The sequence below is a fragment of the Homalodisca vitripennis genome, chromosome X, assembly GCF_021130785.1.
Source record: "Homalodisca vitripennis isolate AUS2020 chromosome X, UT_GWSS_2.1, whole genome shotgun sequence".
NCBI classification, from domain to species: Eukaryota; Metazoa; Arthropoda; class Insecta; order Hemiptera; family Cicadellidae; genus Homalodisca; species Homalodisca vitripennis.
In genome coordinates, this window is record NC_060215.1 from 34517407 (window position 1) to 34536283 (window position 18877).

The window sequence follows — 18877 nt, forward strand, 5'->3', positions numbered from 1 at the left end:
TGTTTCCAAATTTTAATCCAATGTCTGGAATTCATAACACTATTGCAATTTATTAATTTGCTGAAGCATTTAATTAGACAGTCGAATTACAATCGTTGGTCATCGTTGGTAGTTTAAGCTGCAATCATATTTAATGATTTATTTTAGTTTATTATAACATTTTAAAATGTTGCATTCACAAAACGACCGCTCTTTCATCTACAGAATATTTATGCTAATAAATAGAAACGCAGAAGCAGCGGAACAAGACATAAAGAACTGTTATAGACAACTAGAACCTCTCATTGCGCAACAGGTACAGAACAAGGAGCGGTCATACACGGTTTGATGCCAGCAGCCGATGACGAGTGAGTTGTTTACACGTATCTCTATTGTAACGGTACGTATTAATATTATATTTAGATGGAATGGTTATTAAATAGATACTATATTTATTTTAAAATATATTTTATTGTTTTTAAATGATAACATTAATCTGAATATTGAACGGATCGGAATTTGGCCTTCAAAGCGTCTTAACCTATCAAATGCTATTTTTACGAGTGGAGCTGAAATAGGACAACTGATAAACAAACTCACAAGCTCATCTTTAAACAATATTCAATTAATATGGAAATACTTTGTCTAGGAAGAAATGTCGTATTATCATCCATGTCAAACTTTGTAATCGGACCAATTGTTATTGACTTTGCCGTTAGATGTATCGTACTTGTAACTATTTTAATTGCACGCTCTTTATTTATGAGCGACTCACAGTAATGTCATCAAAAATAAAATTCATTTTAAATATTGATTAATTGTTGAAATTGTTATTCATTTGGTGAGGCATTGCCGCCTCTTATATTGCATTTGGCAGCACTCCGGTGCACTCTTTGAGAGAACTGCATAGCGGTGAGGGGCCAGTGTCAGGGCTAAAACAGTCGATCCTCTTTCGAACAATAGGAGGTGTAAAGGTCACACAAGATGTGTGGGTAAGCGGCCACACGAGGAATCGAATATGGAAGTCCTTGTTCTGTAATTTGACGTGGTGGTGAGATCTAAGGGGGAAACCCCAAGTTAAGTATGACGGCTGAGGCGTGAAAATCGTGGTTCAGTGATTAGTGAGTTCTGTTAGATACGTGTGACTATAGCGATTATGTCAGGGCACTCGACATGTATGAGCCCCCTACGTTACGTAAGTTTAGGTAAAACTCTGGAATGAATACGCCACATGTTAAAGTTTGTATTGGTTTCAATGATGTGTTTGTTAAATGAGTCCCAATTTAATGCCAGAACAAATCAGATTTATTAATCGTTAATGTGGGTATTTAACACGACATCTTCTGTACGAGTACGAAGACTGTTTTGTAATCGGCTTGGTGACAATGTATATATTTTTTAATTACAAATCAACAAGAACTAGCTAGGTTGAATCGTTATGAGTGGTAATTAGAGAACTGATAAGGGCAGGAAAACTGGGTTTAGATCTAAAAACGCAATTGTAGCAAAGTTTCGTTGTGAATATGGTGTGTGCTGTGCATAAGTTATTGCAGGGTCCAAGCGTTCAGCATACAGTTCACCTGACATATGAGAGATCTGGATGTGACACCGATGCACAGTAACTATATAAATATAAAGTATCAAGATGTGTGAAGGTAAAATTCGAGAGATAATAGGGAAGGTAAAATATGGTGGTCCATATGGGAGTTGGAATGCACAAAACTGGGCTATGGACAGTACAGTAATGGATCTAAAGAATACAATGTACATCACAACTAACATGTGAAGAAATAAAATATTGTTGATCTCAATCTCGTTAGAGTATGAAATATAAACAATGTTCATTTTAAAGCTTATCTTTTTGCATCCAATTTCTGCACTGTTATGTGATATGGAAGAACTGGGAGCTAGGTTATAAAATAACGCCTGAATATTGGGAAAACTGTGGGGAAACAGTCAGATGGGTGTCTCTATTCTGCTTTGAGCATTTAGCAATGTGTTGACTGTTAAATCTCTGGAAATTTCTTTGTGTATATCGTTCTAAGATTTAGTAATGTATACTGACATGTGTATAGTCTTGTTAATTACCATCAATATGTAATAAGTAAAAAATATTATATCGTTTTTATTCGTAATGTAAAGCAATACAATGTACCAATTGGCACGAAGCACATAATATTTCAAGAATGTCAGCACCAGTGTGCCAGCAAGTTATCTAGTGCTCTCGTCCGTTATGAACTATTTAATATATCGCTTTATAAACTTTTAATTATTTAGTTAGTAACTTCAGAACCAAATTTACTATTCAGATATGCAGGTAAGTAAGCAGCTATACTGGCCATGCATTCAACTTGGAAACAAAAAAGGAGTAAAACTGACGTCAACAACAATCGAGAAAAATAAATAATAAACATCTGTACTATCGACTTCACTGCTGGGTTACGTTTCGGTTGGATTGCTATGTAAACACAGTTCTACCAATTCCGTACACAAACTACAGATTTTTTGTTTGTTTTAACGTTTGTAGGACAAGTAAATTATGGTAGCCGTTCAAGCACAAACTCATTTACATTTTGCATCGCAACTCTATAAATCAATTATATTCCAAATATTATTTACTTAACCATCATATACTAACCTACGTTTACATTTGGTCTTACGAATATTGTTTTAGTAGTTTTTAAACATTGAAAATATTTTAACTTCTATTATTATTGAAATTTGCTTTGTAATATCATCATTTAGAAGACATTCTATGACAAATTATATCATCAAATAAGTATTTTTGGATGGAATCCAGATAATGTGCAGTAGAGATGGTGGTTAATGTATTAACCAATTTAAGTAAACCCCCCGTAGTTAATACCCTTATCCCATAGATTATATAGATATTATAATATAGTTATAATACAATATAGAACCATATTTATATTAAGTTGAGTTATAAAAAATCAACAAAAATGAAATGCCTCATTTAAACGGATAAGCGAGAAACACTGGTTAAGAAATACACAATAATTTTTTTAATTGTTGTAACAGATCTAAGCCCAACGTTTATTAAGCTGGAAATGGCAGGGAGCTAGTAAGTTACTTATACATCACTCAGCTGTACACAGACAAATCTTTTGTGTGCAAACTTTAAAGATAGTATGAAGTTTTATAATACTGTGGCTAAAATTTATAGAAAATATTTAATATATACAAGAGTTTTGAAAGATCCAAAGCCTTGCATTGAACGAGTTATACAATTTAACAGAATACGTTTACTATAAATATAGTTTTAGATTTGTAGTTTCGTAATTGACGAAATAATAAACATGTTATTGAACAAAAATAAATATATTTCCTGTTGCTGTTATTTGTTATAAATGGAGGCTGTATAAAATAATTTGAGATAATAGTAATTAATACTTGGTGTAGGCTGCCAAGGAGGCAAAAATAATCTGTTTTCAAGTATTTATTTAAGTTTAAGCCAACCACAAACAGCATGTTTAGATACAGTTTGAATTTTAAAATGCATAAGGTTGTGTAAAGTTCAATACATAAAATTGTACAGAAGGCTGTTAATGTTGTTCTTATGTACTGCATAAACTAACAAAGCAAAGTAACTTTTTTTGTTTATATTCGTCTAGATTCTTTGATTTTTAGTGTTTTTTCTATCGTCATTGTTTTAGATTCTCACTGTCATAAGTTATTTTTTCCTTCCGAGTTTTAGTTTCAAATCTAAATAATGTATCAAATCATATTACCCTGCGAGATACATTTGAAAAATATTTGCATATTGTATTATTTGAGCACTATATAAAGAAAAAGTAAAACTTAACAAAATATAATCATGACTATGATAATTATAGAGAACTTGCATTGTATACTGCAGCTTTAGTAGTGTTGACATAGAATTTGAAACAACCAATTTGAATCCTTTTGTATTATTTGATTCTTCTAGATGCCCATTGTAATCTCAATCTTTATTAATTGTTATTTTAGCTATATGGTGTTGATAAAAAATTTCAAAAATACAGTTAAAACGCAATTAGTAAGATATGGTAACGTACTACCTTAGGTTTTCAATGACATGTATAATGTGAAAGTAGTGTCCAATCTGTTTAAAACTACATCTAGAAATTCAGTAAGAACATTTCAACCTTTATTTTGCAGTGCGTTTAAAGAAACACACTATTTTTCGCTATTGCTCTGGTTAACTTCGTCCAACGTCTTTTTAAAGGCTATTGTAATGTTCGTTTGGAGCGTTTCATGAATATGTCGTTTTTCGGGGAATAATGCAATGGTAATCTTTTTGTTAATTTATGCCCGTATGTAAGATTCTTTTCTTTTCCAGATTTATAGTGAAGTGCATAAAGTAACATCAGTGGGCCTCAAATGTCACTGAGATGAAGTTAGACCAAACCTACTCCCCTAGATCATGTATTTTATATATGTATATATATATATATATATATATATATATATATATATATATATATATATATATATATATGATCAAGCAGCGACCTACTACATAACCGACTAACTGTTCTGCACAACAAAAACCCATCACACCACATTACCACTTTTGTTTGAAATGTAACTAAGCAATAGAAGCAATGATATAAGGGGGTTGCTTGCGTTTTCTGTGTTCCAGTTATAACTGAGTTTCACGGTATCAGAAGCGCAGAGACGAATAGAGGTTCGATAAGCAAACTCTTGGTGAACCTGTCTAAAACTTATTTTTGTTTTTGTTGAAACCGTCGTACTATTACATTGGACCAGACTATGGTAAATATATACAAGTAAAATACATTATTCTTTGCTATTTACATATTTCTTCGTGTTAATTTAATCCTAACTTATTTCTACACGTGATTTATATAATAAATTAAATTAATACTATAAGGGGAAATTATTATTTGTTAAATGAGTTACAATTCTATTGTAATAACAACAATATTCTTAATTTACTACAAAATTCTCTGACAATCATGGATATTTTAACGTTATAAAGCAATGTATTAAAAATATTTGGGCCATTGTAAAGAAAAGAATGCATTAGTATCGACTTGTTGACTTTTAGTGTTTTGAACATTCGCTGGTGTATGCTTCTGGTAGGATAATTAATTTAGACCCGTTGTTCCTAAATTACCACTTCTAGTGTAAAACAGCCTAAGGGTTTTAAAAATAAACATATGTTGCCATGATAGAATTGTTAACTGAATGAAAGAAGGAAAGGAGCTCTCTAGTATTCTTTTGTGCGTAATTATTCTCATGGAATGATTTTGTACGACTCTTAACCTCTCTATTAAACATTTATACGTCCCTCCCCAGCAAACAACACCATATTCAAGCCTCGACTCTACCAGAACAAAACAGAAATCGTAACAATCTTTCACCAAATCCTGGTAATTGATTCTCCACTTAAAAGTACTTTATATAACATAAGTATCAATTAATTTGTTTATTAATTAGTTTATTCTATATAATCGTTATCATATCGTATTTTTGCAATATCTAAACTATAATAGCTACCATACTACTTATAATCAAACAGGATTCCATTAAATTTAGGCTAACAGCCTGAGCGAAAACTCTGTGTAGTAAAAATCGGATTTAACCAATTATGTTAAAAATTAACAAAAACGTGCAAACAGAACTGATTAAAAATATATTAAATAAAAAATGCAAAATTAAATTTCCCTGAAAACCCGTCAAACAATTCAAATCAATATACATAGAAACCCAAATAACAGGAATTATTTTCCGTTAAATGACCCGTAAATATTTACGGTAGCGAGTTCTATCTCGAACTTTATAAAATCAATCCTATATTAAAATATGATTATTTCGTCATTGATGATCGCGAAATATTATTACTCACAATAATATTCAACTTCCTAAGGCCAAAACGTCTTTTAGTATGCAGGTCTGCACCAATTTGTTCAATTGTGAAATTTGTGCAAAACAATTTAACTAAGCTAATTACGATTTTATCCACGATAGAAGGATTGTAAAGGAAACAGGATGTTCCCAACATTTACCACCGTTCAGTGATACAAAAAATCAGTAACATTACATTTAGAGATATAGAATCTGATCCATTCCTCAGGTAATAACTAACCTACATTAATTCGTGCCATTAAGTACTTCATCTTGTGTTAAAATAACCTATTTCTTTTAAATTATATTCAGTTCAGTTGAAAACTGTTATGCTTTATTATTAAAACTCTATATTTATCCTAAAAAAGTGATTTCTAGTTTGTTTCTATTTCTGATTCCAAAACTGATGGTTGTGACATGTGCCTAAATCGTATTAATGTCTGCGAGCTGTAGAAGTATTTGTGAGAATTTTAATGCTAAACTCCATGCATAATGTGTTAAAACTGGTCCAGAAAACATTTAGTACTACAATGACAATAAATAAAAGCTATGAACGTGGATAGTCTCGCCGCAAATGCATTGCACTTCAACTAGTTCCGGAGAAGCCTTTAACATATGACGAATTTTTTCAACAAATATCAATTTATAGATAAATCATAGGAAAGACCGAGTAGGCCCTAAGTAATCACGGAATAGCTACTTATAAAACATATATGAACTATGTATTGATCAAATTCATAGAAATTTTCCCTTATATTAAACAGTAGATATTTTTTATATAGTAGGGAAATCTTATATACATTTTATATACATTGCATTACTATTTAATTCGGAACACAAACGACCAATATACCGGTTCCCACGCAGAGTAACTTTACAACAAAAAATGTAAGTGTAGAGACTTAATTAAAATGTTGACAACCTATTTTTTTGGATGGGAAAGTGATATCTGGTATTCAACATTCTTTAAGTTTTTATGCTCTTCAAAATGAGGTGTAACTTGTGAGGGCTTACATTTCACATGTTTCAGTTGCCCTTCAAATGCCGGATCTTTGGGGAATCATAAACCTTTAAAATCATTAATTGAAACTTCCTTTCCACATTTCATCACTACGCAAACGATGTCTCCTTACATAAAGTTGAGAACTAAATAAGGGGGAGGGGTAGTCCTGACCTTTTATTCACCCTGTATAAACAGAATCCCCGCGCTTCAATGACAATGGTCGGTTAGCAACTAACTATCGATCAGTGACAATGCTTCTAAAGTCTACGGCAAGTCGCGATTGTGTGGGACTGTTTTATTGTACTTGCTAATTCATTTTCTTATGAATCCACTGATTACAGTTCCAAAATGGGGTACAACATGTTAGTGATGTTTTATTTTTTTAATTTTTCATATAAAGGTAAATTTAAAAAAACCTATTCTGTTTACTGAACTCCCTTTAAACAAGCATATGCTTCAAAATACTTTATCCAGTACTTCAAACAATCCTGTTTGGGTAGGTTTGGATTTCTGTTTAAAAATTTATTAAATTGCCACAGACAGGGGCGGTGTTCGGTGCTCTAAGTTGAAGCCACTTAGGAAACACACACCAGACTATTTTTGGCGCGAAATTTCTAGTGTCTTAATATTGTCTTGTTTAAAATACATTGCATAGAATAAATTTATAATAATTATGAAACACGAGGCTTCTGGAAACTTATACGTTATAATTATGTCAATGCACGACAAATCACCAAGTGAAGAGCTTACTATTATCCTTTTCCCCCGAAGAGATTTGAAGTGTGTATTTCGTGAAATATACTCGTAGTTATATGTGCCATTGGACAGGGACTTATTATTACTTTAATTCTATTAATATGTCACAATTCTAGTTCTAGGATACATATAACAACATTTCAAACAATAAAACCAATTTTAAGATAATTAATATTGAAAATTATATTATTGTATTACTTAATATTAAATATCTGAGATCTGATTTTAGTCTAACGCAGACGACACGGCTTTCTCAGTTAGTAAAAAGTGAACTCTAATAAAGCAAAGTATATGTGTGGATTTGAATTGTTGGGTTCAGTAATTCAACTGGTTGAATTTAAAAATTAACATGTCATATACAACAGGTATCGACTTTATCTGAGCTCTTTAGATCTTTACTATGGTGCAGGCGTCATGTTGAATTACACCATGGTTGCTAAATTCTATAGAGAAAAATGTATAGTAGTACACATAGATGATTCTTTGACTATTGAATGTAATATTTTGAATAATCTGCGAAGTTTCTACTTTTAATGGTGGGCTTGTGAGTTTTAATAATTTAATGTGTACTAGTAATAAAACATTTGATTAATTAAAAAGAATTAGATTGAAGAATTTGTTTCCGCAACAACTCAAATCTCTCACAAACCCTTATTACAATAAGTCAGTTTGCACTAAAGTTATATATTTATTTACTTGATGTTAATGTATATAAGGAAAACACTGAAAAGTTCAGAAGCATTTTAGTTACAGATAATAAAATACGACTCACTTATATGGTTTTATTGAGGGATATTTCATTGAAGCTATTAGTTTAGAATCCAAAAGCAATTTAAATTGTATAAGCACAAAACATGATTTTTATTAAAGTTACCCTCTGGAAAACTATTAGAAAACTATAGGAAAATTTCTAATAGAAAATAAATTGATCTATTTTTAGGGGAGCTCAAAATGTCATGGTACGGAAGGGTTACACATGTGAAACGATCATTTATTTCTCAAATTACATTTTTCATATCTTAATATACTCAAAACCACCCGTCAGTTACATGAATGCTGGTTACATGACTATCAGAAAACTAGAAAAGAAAACTGGAAGTTGCCACTTATAAGTTTCTGTATATAGTTAGCAAAGTTGTTTAGCATTTCTTTACGTGTCTAACGTGTATAATATTTTAAAATTATAAGTTATTGAATAGTACTGTATTGTAGTACCCATCGTAAAGAAAGTTACTATTTATTTACTTCATTTTGCACACTATTAAAGTCTATTTTAGGAAAATAAGATGATATTTTCAGATGCAAATTAGTAAAATGAAAGTCGTAATATACATATAACGTAACCGTATTTTTATTCTGAGTATTTAAATCTATACATACTTAATATTGCAGACTTGCTATGTAGTTCAAGTTATTGTCAGTGAAATATTACACTCCGTTACCACACTATCTCTACTGAATATTGCATTAATACAATTCTGAATTAAAGATCGTAGCGTTTTATTGGATTCAGTTTATTCCGAAACATTGGGGTGGCTGGTGGCTGCGAACGTGAAATGAACTCTCTTTATATTAAGCGGCATTAAATGTTGCCTCACAATACCATTTCAATGACTCCCGTTTATGGTATCTGCAATTCCTTTACTTTCTTTACCATTGGTAAAGACTAACTGGAGGGTAACTTGTAGCAATAACTGCAATTACTTCTATTGTTTATTGCTTTTGTGCATGGTGAGAAATGGATTAGATTAACAGTGATTGAGCAAATATACATATAGTTACCAATGTTAATGAAGCTTACAGTACGGCATTGATTAATTAAGTTATAAAAAATCAAACGTAAAGATTTAATAATAATTGTTTATGAATCATCCCATTTTACGTCACATTTTTCAAAATATCTATAAGAAAAGATCCAGGGCTTATTTCAGGAAAGTCACTAACCTTAAATTATAAATTTTGTGTGTTATAGTACTTCTTATTTCACTTTTTATATAAAATTAAGAAAGGTAAAGGATATGAAATAAATTTTCTATTGCAACATGTTTTTATTGCTTGCGGAAGACTGTTGAGGCAGCAAATCAGCTAAGTCAATACCTCTGACTGTAGTAACACGCTATCATATAGATAAGACACATACTACCTATACTCCTCCCTGCGGCTGATATACAAGTTTTAACCATGTGTTTTGTAGAATATTATTTCTGTGGGCTGTACTTTTGGTTGCATTAGTCTCACAAGAGATAAATCATGCTTTGCTATAAATTGAGGCATGAAAAAAGTGAGCACTCGAACTGCCCTCCATGGAGTTAGAGGCTCAGGTAAATCTGATAGTAAATATTTAAACGGTAACAATCTAAAGTACGTGGAGAAGCCCTAACATCGGACCTCAGAAGTATCTGAAATGATCTCCTGGACCTCAGCACACCTTGTATGTATGATTTATTTAACTATTGCGAAAGTAGTAAAAAAAAACCCTTTCCCTTTATTTCTTTTAGTACTACGATTTTTTTTAAACTTACTGACTAAAACCTACTCGGTCTTTCCTAAATTTTCCCTATAACTTGATTTAAGTTTGAAAATGTTGTGATAAGTTAAAGGCTTCTCCGGCACTGGTTCAAGCACAATGCATTTGCGGTGAGACTGTCCACGTTCATAGCTTTTATTTATTGTCATTGTAAGACTAAATTTTTTTCAACAAGTTTTAACACATTATGCATGGAGTTTAGTAATAAAGTTATCACAAATACTATTACAATCCGCAGACATTAATAGATTTTAGGCGCATGTCACAACCAGCAGTTTTAGGGTTAGAAAATGCAAAAAAATATAAATATTTTTTTATTTATAAATATAGTTTGAATATAGAACATAACAGTTTTTAATTTACTATAATTCAGAAAATAAATTAGTACAATACAAATGTATTACTCAATTACGGCCCTTCACACCCGTTTTTTATAATTATCATGACACTATAACATAAAATAAAAAAATAATTTTTACAATGTGTATTACCTATTTATGTATTATGTAAAATAATGCACTGTGGTATTATTCAGTTAGTATGACAAAAATGTGGTTAGCCACAGCGCTAAGTGGTAAAAAAGTTAAGTAGCTTTGTCGAGCAAGAGGTTCCTAATGGACAGCTACAAAAACACGATGCGTAATTCTCTAATGGATCCACTGCCACTTGTCTACTTCAAAACGTTGATGGTATCGATTTACGTTTAGAACACTTTCCAATGATTATTTTAAGTTTATAATCATGTTTATGGCACTTTGTTACACATTTATTTTATATAATAAACCGCAACATACTCTTTATTTACAGATAACTTTTTAAGGTGGATGTTTTTTAAGGATAACATAGTCTCTGGCATTTATACCATGAGTGACAAAAAAAAGAACATTCCATTTATGGGATTGAATTCCATTATATATTGTGAATGTAAAAATAAAGTAAGAATAAACATTTTAAAAAAATTGGTTACTCTAAGATGATTAAGTTGCTAGTGGCGAAATGTAACTCAGGGCAGTATTTAGAATTAGAATCTACAACAATATCACTGCAAACAATAAACGCCCAGCAAGACATATGTTGCACACAATAGAAAATGTGAGAGACTAAGGAAAAATCAATATATTTATATTGATATAAATTATATAATATTGTTATTAATAATATATTTAATAAAAGTAAAATTAATATATGTAAACACGGGATGTCTTCTGAAACAACAAAAATAAACCAGGACTGTAATAAATTTTAAATTTTTTATTATGTTCAAACCTATATTTAGGTTTTTTGACGCTTGAAAAAGAGGAAAAATTTTTGTATTCGAAACCTAGTGTTCCGTTGTAAGACATATCGATGGAAAATGTCCAAAAATCTCTTCAGGCAATTTTTGTTAATAACAATAAGTCCATTTTGTAAGCAGTATATTTAGTTGTAAAATAATTAATTCAATAATGTAAATTAAATTTTGTCAATGTAATAAGATGACAATCAATATAAAGATTAATCAAGATTTGATTAATTGTTTCTTATGGGATTGACTTTTATAGTTTCTATATCAGATTTGTATTTTTATTGACTATCATATAAAATTATGTATTTTCCTAAATCCTTGTACAATGGATTACTGCGCAAAGTCCATTTTACTTTGTAGAGATTAATGATAATACCTTAAGTTATACTCGTCGCGCTCATTCATAGTTTATATCCACATACACTGGAATAATGAAAGTTTAAATATACGTGTCAACATTCCCTTACACATTATTTCACTCGCAAAAACTGAACAAGATTGCCTATAATGAAGATTTTCCAAAGCCTTTTATGGGATGTATTCTTTAGGAAGTGAGAACACCCATGATCCGTATGGCAAAATATTGTATAAAAAGTTGTATACAAACCTAATGTTGGTTTCGTAGTTTACTTGTATTTTTTGTATGCAAGCACTTTTGGAAATATCATTACTTTATGGTCATGAAACATACTAATTCCAAAAATAGATATATAGGGATAGTGAAGTGTATAGAACGTACTCAATTTGTATTGTTTAATGTATGTTCGACTGACCTATATGTCCAGTCATATAATTACTTGTATACTACTTTATGTGCTACCTTGATATGGTGTGCTAGTAGTATTTATATATGTAAATGCGTTAAGTTATGATTACAAAATAGTTCCATCAACTGTAGAAAAATAGAGGAGTCTTAGAACATAAATCTGCTTGATTGTGTCTATGAAGTGTTTCATTTTGCTTTGGATAATTGCCCCTTTTTTCAAAGCCCTCGTAAGAGATTTTGAAATGTAATATAAATAATAAAGAACATCGTTAAGAGTCTTACAACAATATGCGCACTGCATTAGCTTGTCGTAGTGTACAATTATATTTGTAGCAGTCACTAGAATTTACCCAAAAATTCAGAACCTTTTAAACTTTGGTATATATGAACGTTGAGTTCAGCGCCTGTTCACCTTAGTGCAGTATCTGAGGTCCGAATGTGTTACAGACTCGATTCCAGGAATCTGGAGTCAGCGTCCAACTAGACATTGTAAAATAATCGGCCACGAAAAAGTTCAACATTAGATTAAAAAATAAAGTGTAATCTTCATGATCCGGTATTATCATTGCCTCATAAGGTGCACATTCAAATGCGCATACATGATAGAAAAAGCTCGTTTAGAGCCTTCCTACCTTGTACCGTTTTAGTTATAGTTATAGTACTTATTTTTAGTACTATTTCCTAAACTAATTGTTTTAAAAAGTTCTACTTTAGACATACACTTCAACATTTACTAACTTAACTTACTTTTCATAGCATTTAATACAAACTGAAAGTTTAAAGTAATAATTAATATTTGAAACGTAACTTTAAAAATACGACCACACATTTTTCGTTGGCATCAAAATTTAGTAGTGTTTCTCGAAGTTTTACATATAACTATACAGCATACAATGACTGTTCATCGACATATCAAGGACCATGCCTCTGAGGAGGACGAGAGCCACAGAAAACATGAAATATAACACCTAGAATCGTAAAAACACTATATACTATAGTAGTAAGGGAATAGATAAACCTGTGTATTGAAAAAAAATAATTCAAGGTTAGTTTATTTTAGTGATTTTCATATTTTTACTGCAATAATTCAAATATTTTTCATAAAGTTTGGTGGTCATCATTCAAATATATTGTATTTCAGTTCATCTGAATTTTTAAATTACTTAAACATATAATAACTATTTATACTTTAAATAGAACATACGAACTAAGAATGAATCGGCAATTATGAAAAACTTCGAGCTAATATAAATCGTAGTCATGATTAAGTAATTTACAGTTTGATATCTAAATTAATAGAATTAATTTGTATACTCGGTAAATTACATATCGATTAATAAATAAAACTCTACACACGGTCAGAATGATAAATTACGCAAAGTTAATGTTTTGTGCGTAGCTCCATATTTTATTAGCAACAGGAATGTAAATTTTATCTAGGATTTCAGACTATCATGGCGTTTACAATAAACGTCAAGTAAGACAGACGTGCAAGTTAAACACGTGCAAAAATCACAGTTAAAATTTAACAATAAAACTTTACTTCATACCTCTGCAGTCAGTAGAGTCCGAAAATTATTGTGGCGGTTATTATAATAAATTAGGCTTCATGTAGAAATAAAGAATGGTTTATGTTTGTAAAATAGATAGTTTATATAAAATCACATTTAAAACATATATAAATTAACGTTATATTTCTGCGAAGGAAGGAGGTACAAAGTATTATATTATAGTCCGCGTATAAATGACCCGCGTTTGACCCACGTCACTTCCGGATGAGGGTAAAAGTTTGTAGATAAAACGGAAACTGTCAAGTGTTTCACGACCGACAGCGATATCCGAGCACGTTTTACCTTTGTCATTCCACCGTTTATTTTGTTAGTTCAGAATTTGCTTTATATTATATTATTTAAGACCCTTATGTTTGAAAATGTTGTAATTACAATATGTCATAAAAATTTAAATTTTTTAAGTAATCAAATTTTTAAAAAAAACAAGTTTCAAATATGTGCGTTGCACTAAAGAATTTCTACTGGTATCTTAAAGAGCGCTTTCTACAAACCCCTGTTGGAAAATAGCAACGTTCTTGATTCTAGCCAGAAATATTAGGTCTAAATTGATTTATGATTACGTTAAGTGGAGAATTCATGAATGTGTTATATTTATCATCAAAAACCAGGTGTTAATTAAAAGATTACAAATAGAGATCCACGAAAGAAATCGTAACCGTTTTAGCGATTACTAACCTTAGTGCAAATTTGAAAACTCATAACCTGTAAACTCATGATCCGATTAAGATCAAATTTTTGTTCAAGACAGGTACAATTGTTCTCTTTTGAATATATAATTTTATATTACATGAAATCTTTGTATTAAATTTCAGCTATTTTAACTCTTGCATTAGACACGCTCTGCAGCTGGTAAAGTCATTTTGGGAGAGTAATTTTATAAAGCACTTGTTGTGTAACTGTTTAATTCGGTTTAACTTTCAAGGCTTTTTTTATTTAACTCGTTCGAACGCTCAAACGACAGATTGTCACGGGTAGGATCATGGCTACACCACCTTATGTTTCAAATCATTAGATTCAAGCCTAAACGCTGAAATTAAAAATATATTATTTTTTAAGTGAATCCTGTTATTGTATTTTTAGTTTATACTTGACCTCTAAATTCGGGTATCTAAACTGTTTCATTCGCGAGTAATCATGCACGATCATTCGACACGAAATTTTGCTGTCACAGAGTGCAAAGCTATTTGTGAGTTTCGACCTATGTATTTTGCTCAATTGAATCATGATTAGGATTCACCGAGAGTCATATGACATGCGAGAAATGACCACCAGTGACCCCATATTAAACGTGTAAAAAGGCATGAACTAAACAGAAGTCGTCATTATCTTATATCCATTTTCATTATGTCATTGGCAACGTAAAACAAAGAATTAGGATCTTAGAAACAAAAGTAATTTTGATCAACCTATAACTGGGAAAGGGTTGAACATTCAATTAAATTGCGGCAGTGACCGCCACATTCTGTGGTTATTACATCGATCGCAATATCAATCTTCTCTATCAACCTACGGGAATAAATCAAGGATAGGAGTAAATCTTGTAATGAATACAAGCAGCTACCATAACACTCTGCCGTTATTACACTCACCACAAAGTCCCCACAATGTAATGGCAATGAAATATGTTTAACACGTAGATTTTACTAGCTACACAAACATAGCCCTTCCAATGCTACAAATTGAGGGACAGCACAAGTGAGCTCTCGGACACTTTCTGTTGTGTGACAGGCGATACTATGGCGAGCCATGGCTGCTTATCGCCACTCTCCGTTGATGGGATCGGCTTACTGGAATCACTGTTATTGTCTGCTTTCTAAAGTGTAATAAATAATGTCCTTACCGTCGAGCACGTTTCAGTTAAGACTTTCAAAAGTATTCCAGCCATTGCTAGTAAAATCCTAAAATATTGTAGAAAATAAATAAAAACGATGGCATATTATGCTATAGACTTGATAATCACATAACTTATCATTGGTTTAAAATTACCTAACATTAAGTTAAAAAAACCAAACAAAAATGCGTTAATAACTTATTTTAGACACAAAATAAAATACTGTACAAATAAGATACACACTGGCAAAAAATCAAGTTATTCTAGTTCTGACTTTAACTTCCTTTGACAGACAGTGGACGTTTTTTGGACTACATGGGAGGTTATTGTACAATGTAGGTCCAAAGTAATTGAACCCTCGCGAAGTTCGAAACGAACCCTAGGAGAGGCTTGTTGAACCTTGCGTGTAGAAAGCTCCTTAACCTCGTCCCGGAACACAAGTCGTTCATAAAGGTACTGTACTCAGGTTCTTCATCTGTCAAACTCAGAATCTCATGGCATCCGAAGAGTACCGCTCTTATGGCTTAGATCATATTTAAGTCGGAGAGCTCCAAGTGGTTTACATCTCAAACCAATTTTCCAAACTAATTCAACCGAGCTATAGAGTTCCTCAGGGCTCAATGCTAAGTCCAATCCTTTTCCTGTTATACGTCTACGACGTACATTCATTGCTGCTGCATAGTAAAATCGTGCAGTATGCTGATGACACAACTCTCTGTTTCAGAGATAGTTCACAACAAGGTCCAACTCTTTATGAATGCTGTTGCCATATACCGTAAAACAATGACAGAATATTACATTTCACAAGTTACAGCATAGCCGCCTCAGGCAAAAAAGGTTTGTATTGGTACTTCCTCTCAACCTACCCAGAGCTAGCTGGGAAAGCAACAGTCACATGATCAGTAATTGCTAGATTGCTGTCTAGCAATACTCCAAGCGTCTTCAGAGTGTCAGACACGACTAGCCTTTTACCTCCGAGTATATTGTGGGTATACTTTCCCTTGCGCTACACTTAAAGTATGCTCGTAGTAGAACAATGTGTTATAATTCACTTTTATTTATATTTTTATTTTTATTTATATTTTAACTATATCATCTGACATATTGCAAAACACAAGACGTATGCTTTGTAATTTTTAGAAATTAAAAGTCAGTAGGGGGTGATAAATATAATAAACACTGTCGCTTCCACACTCTCCGCGCTTTGGTGTAATAGCCATGAACGCCTATCGCTCATCTTTTTCAAAAGCTAATTTGTAATAGTCTTAACATAGTTCTCATGAGTCCACAACCAAGGTAAAGAAATATCGTCGTGATTTGAATAATAACTGACTTAAAGTTTGTATTCTTCAACGTTTTATTTTACAGACTAGAACATGTTTTGTTTACATCAATTCAAAAAATAAAATATAAATCAATAATAATAACAAAATAATAATAAAAACTCAATGTTAATCTCATTAAAATAATCTCGAAAATTTAATTCAAACAGTGAAATGCCTCTTTGATCAGATAGCATCCTAGTTTTGAGGAGTTAAATAATTTAGGTCCAATATGAAGAACTTCATTTTTATAAATTAGTAGTAATTCAAATTTCTCTATTTTAATGGAATTTAAGTTTCTATTGCTGAAAATGTACAAAATTTTTTTGAAAATAATTGTTACACAAAACAATTAATGCAATGGTAAGTTAATAAAGAGGGGAGTGTTAAGATGCTATCTGACAGAAAATACTCTCTGAAACTCTCTCGTGGTGTGAGACCACAGACGACCAGCAAGTCATCGTGGAACAAAAACTATTAAATTTCCGCAAAAAACACATTTTCAGAAAATATTTCATCAGCCTAGACTCAAATATTACATCTTAAGCCACCCTGAGAGTCTCGTAGTCGACACGTTAAAAAATTAGATTGAATTGAAAATAGATTTAAATTATGCTCATTTCACTCAAGAGTAGTCACTGCTATTCGAAAAAATAAAGAAACGCTGAAAACTGTGGAGATATTATGATCGAAGCCATATTGAGATGAAAATATTTTATATTGGTTTCAAGAAAGTAGTTCTTTATGTTAATGCACTTAAGTATAGTACTGCAAAGTATACGAGGTGTGTATTTGCTAGTTTTTTGCTGTATCCATATAATGTACCATTTACTAAAATATTCAAAAAACATAGGAGTAATTGATATTGGTCTCAATCATTGAAGATTAAAATTTTAATTCTTTAGTATTAAGGTAGCTTTTTTAACGTTAAAACCAGTTGGGAAAACACTCTGAGTGTTTCACGATTTTAACAAAACAGAGAAGTAAGGAGATAGGTAAAACACCTATTGTTTGGACTCTTGAGGAATATAGAAAAAATCTGTTGTAATTTCTTTTTAAGAGAGCATAACGGATCCAGAGGCTCAAACAAACCGATTTTGTGGAAGTCAAATTTAATTAAATATATTAATAATGGGAAAGTTTAAAAATTTAGATTGAACATTGGTAAGACTAGCCTGTTTACTGAAAAAAAAACAAAAAAAAATTAATTTAGATTTTAATTTCGCAGTGATAACGAAAAAGTGAGTGAGTAATTCAAAATTATAGAAATTTCTTGGAGACCGTGTGTGATAATCCCGTTCAGTATCAATTGACCCATCCCACATTTAGATGACAAAGTTGCCGTCACTTTTTGAGTTAAATGCAACGATTTCTTTCAATATTTTCTAATAGGGTAATGCGAAATTAATGGTTTATCTTTCACACCTCTTTCATTAAAAACGCTATTCCAATTTTTATGTTGCAATAACTTTCGATAGTGTTCTTACTAAAATGTACCAGTGTTATATTTTTAGGTTCCTCGTACTTTGCTTTTAAGAAACTGTAAATAAAAGGGTAATTTATTATGTGAAAGATTAACAAATATGTTGTCTATACTGTGACTCCCCTGTCAGATCTCAGGTTGATGACTGGAACAGTTTGTTTGGATCTAATAAGGCACTAGAGTCATTGTAATTACAAGTAGGATGACATCAACATCGCCAGGAAATAAGATAGTTCTTTTGTTCGTTGATCTATATTAAGATACGTTCATTAAATTACAATATTTATTTACCGATCACTATAACGTGTTACTGTCGCACTGTGGTTATGGAAACCCAAAATTTAACAACCAACGTAACAAAATATCTAGCTTTTTGAATAATATTTAACTCTAATTTCTTATTTTTTATGTCTATATTTGTTTATCGCCGAACGTCTGCCTCGTCTATGCGCAAGCACGCAGTGGACGTAAACCGCTCAGCGG